This window comes from Heterocephalus glaber, unplaced genomic scaffold, assembly GCF_053883595.1.
Source record: "Heterocephalus glaber isolate CG9 unplaced genomic scaffold, H.glaber_assembly_v1.0 deba00001465, whole genome shotgun sequence".
Lineage (NCBI taxonomy): Eukaryota > Metazoa > Chordata > Mammalia > Rodentia > Bathyergidae > Heterocephalus > Heterocephalus glaber.
Genome location: NW_028258312.1, coordinates 17,804,115 through 17,807,905, shown reverse-complemented (window position 1 = coordinate 17,807,905; position 3,791 = coordinate 17,804,115). Strand labels below are relative to the sequence as shown.

Here is a 3,791-nt window from a genome sequence, read left to right as displayed (position 1 = left end):
AATCAGCAGAGATGCTTTGACATTGAGTAAAAACCATGAATCTAAAAACAACTCTCAATGTGCTGAAAATCCTTGAGATGAAGATGACAGAGTACTGTATCTATTTCATACTACAGCCAAGTATGGCTACCTTTCAAAAAGAGAATTTAGGAAATCTCCTAGGCGACTCAAGACTAAAACAAAGAAATAAAACAAAACAAAGGCCAAATTGGTCTTGGTTTGTCCTAATGAGTAGGACTTTGATCTGAAATGTCTGAATAATATCAAGATTTTTCTCTGACATAAAAAAAATGTTTTTTGGCTTGCCTAATTCTCCAAATATATTTTTTCTTTTTCAGTTGTAATGTGGGGCTTTAGGGCTAATGTAGCTTATCTGTGTATTGTCCTCAAAAAATCTCCAACTTATTGAGACTCTGCTATATGGCAGCTATATCATTTATGTTAATTCATTATTCTGATCATGCTCCTATGAATTATTAGACCTTTATTACAAACAAGGAAACCAAAGCCGGAGAGATTAAATAACTTGTCCAACTTCTTTTTTTCTTTTTTCAGAGAGAAAAATAGACTTTATTTACAAGTAATAGCATTTTAGAAAAGATCCATCCCCAGCCCTTAAAAACCTTCCCATTACTCCAAATCCCACCCCAGTGCAGTTCTGGGGAAGGTGGGGTATGAGCTGCTATTGAAGGCTGCCCCTCCTGCCCCAGAGATCCAGGACCCGTCTGTCCTGCCATCTTCTGGGCAGCTGTATCCTTGGGTGGAGGGGAGCAGATGGGACAGGGGCTCACATCAGGTTGTGCCCAGTCCTGGGCTGCAAGAGCAAGGGCCTCTGCTAGGCCGAGCCACCAGCTGCAGGAACTGGAGCCTGCTCCTCCAGTGGTCCCTTCTGGATCCAGAGGCTGAGAGGAAGACTGGCTGGGCCCAAGGATCCAGCCACTCATAGCCAGCCTCAAATCTGGTTATGATGGAGAAGTGACCTAGCTCCAAGGTAAGATCAGGAGACAAGGGAGGGAGAGGGTCCCATGCTGTCCAAGTTCCAAGCCTCTTGGGCCAGCTCTGGAATGTGCCAGAGAAGGCGCCAGTGAAGGTCCAGGTACCAGGCCAGGCTGTGGGTAGGCATCACCTCTCTGGGGGTTTGGCCACCATTGGCCTGGGAGCTGAGAGAAGGCACTGAGAGGGACAGAAGGAAAGGGACCAGGCGAGGTCAGCATTGGGAACACAGGTGGAGCCTCTCACTGCTACTGGCCCTTAGTGCTTTGCCTTGCCCCTGGCCCGAGGAGTGGCGGTGGCGGCACTGGCTGTGGAGGTGGCAATGCGTGGAGAGCGGCGAGTTCCACTTCGGGTGTTGAGGGAGGCCTTGGCTGGGGCCTTCTTGAGATCGCTCACCAAAGAAGACTACTCCCCAGCTTCTCAGGTGTGTTGAGGATGCTGAAAGCCATTGACTGGCGCCGATCAGCCTGCTTAAAGGATGAAACTGCTTTCTTCTGGGTCACAGTAGTGCTCTGTTTGTGCCCTTCATGTCCGTCCCGGGGAATTATAGGGCGTGGGAAACAGCTGGTGGCCTTCTTAGACTCGGGGGTGCCAGGACCCTGGTGGGTCTCCAAGGACACCCGTTTACGCTGCTGCCGGGTGGTGAAACCAGCACCCTCAGCGATCTGGGCTGGCTGCATGCTGGCTCGGCGCAGGGTCTCCTGAGGCTCTCCGGTTTTCATCTCCTCGTCTGTGATGGTGGCCAGGCCAAGGGAGGGGCTGGACTCCAGGGGATAGCAGGTCTTCAAGTGTGGGGGGCATACTCGGTTGCGCTGCTGCAGCTCTGCAATCTGGTTCCAGTCGTCCAGCTGCTCAGGCTCATCCTGGCAAGTGCCCATGTAGAAGCTGTTCCTTCCTGGTGGGGCTCCCCTGGACACCCCTGCCTGGGAGCGGCAAGTAGACCTTCGAGTGGTGGGCCGATAGCCGGGCAGGCTGTACCTTGTCCAACTTCTGAAGTTAGTGACTTCCTTAGCCTGGATTTGAATTTATAAGCCAAAGATAATTCCCCTTTTAAAATTACACATTGTTCCTTTTATGTTATTATAACACAAAAGAGCTGTTGGTATTGACTGCCAATAATTCCAGCAGTATAATTTTATTTTTTAGGAGTCCAGTCACCTCACTGTACCCTAATCCTTGTTTATAACCAAAAGAAGCAATATTGTGGATGTCTGCGAGAGGCAGGGTGCAGTCATGGCCACACACACCCACATGGCAATTGCTGAGTGTCTATTCTGTACCCAAACCTGTGTGTAGCCTAATGGGACCCACAAAGCGCTGGAAGATCCAATCCCCTTCTCTGATAAGTTAGATCAAGTAGAGATTTTTGGTTTTTAAAATTACTGTGTTTCCCAAGTGTTTCACCAGTGGCAAGTGAGATGACTTTAGGTGGGCCATTGATCCTGAATTAAGTAATACAAGGTCCCAAATGGAAATGCAGTGGACTTTCCATCCTTTCCATAACCATCAAGAGGAACAGCTCAGGTGGGTGCTGGTATGCTTTTAAAACTGCTGCTCATAATGCTCATCCCTTTAACCAATAAAACAAAAGCAGGCATTTTGTTCCGATGCTTTAGCAAGCAACAGAGCATTTATTTTATTGGTATCCTCTATTTCCACAAAATGATGTTAACTTTTCATTTGTATTAGTGATAGAAATCTTCCTTTGTAAATGAATTTAGGGTAAAAATCAAGTCAATTAAAAATAAGAATAAAAAGTAATAATTGAAGAATAACATATATTGAATAAAAATGCAAGGATATGGCAAGAAAGTGAACACTGGAAGATGAATACTTGAAATATTAGCAAAAAGGACCAGGTAAGGTCTAGGCACCCTATTTGTGGCTCTCCTGGTTTAGGCTCAGCCCTTACTTCACGGCAGGGAAAAATTGTCCCTGACTTCTTGTGTGAAGAATGATCAGAAGTGAAAAATCCATTTCTATAGAAAAGAAATTGGGGATTAACTAAAAATTACTCATGTAAGCCTCGCTCTCAGTAATTAGATGTTATCAAAAATAAACAGTGGCCAATAAGTGATTTTTATTCTAGGCAAACTATAAATAACCTCTTGAAATAAGACCAAGTTGTTTCTAACAAGATACAGATAATAAACCTTGGCATCATGGTTCCAATAATTGAGTTTCATTTGAGCAGATTAAACCAGAGTGAGCAGGTAATACATCTGCTACTCAGTTGCAAAATCTAGGGACAGTCATGCCTCGGGTACAGCCTTCCTTCTTAGAATACAAAACACAGAAAGGCATCCTCTTATCCAGCACTGGGTGAGAAGGTACATTCCACATAAAGTAAAAACCCTAAGTCTGTATCCTGGTGATTTTGTCCCATTGTCTAGCTTTACACACTCATACATGCTGTCAGTTCCTAGAGGGTAGAATGTTGCCTTTCTGCTGCTAGGACATGGGTAAGCAGTCCTGCTAACTGAATTAGTGAAGCCTGTCACTTAAGCTCCTGAAATTAATTTTATTTATCATTCCAGAAAGAAACCCTTCCATAAATTTTCTCATCGTTTCCCAATTTCCAAAACAGATTCTACAGCATAACTCAACACTACGTCCTCACTGTCAGAATGAGCAAATAAGCACAGTTGCAGGGCATCTGGCAGCTGCAGCTGCTAGGGAGCCTCAGGAAGCTGTTTCCCCAGACCAAATGGACTCAGGATGAGAAAGCGTCCAAGTTCTTGCCATTACTTTTTATATTTCCCTTTCTCTACCCTTACTGCAAGATTGTCAGTTGTCAT

General features: G+C 45.3%; 1 pseudogene; it reads right to left on the bottom strand.

Annotated features, from left to right (window-relative positions):
* Positions 1-544: 544 nt before the first annotated feature.
* LOC101701684 (nuclear mitotic apparatus protein 1 pseudogene) lies at positions 545-3,791 on the bottom strand (annotated as a pseudogene).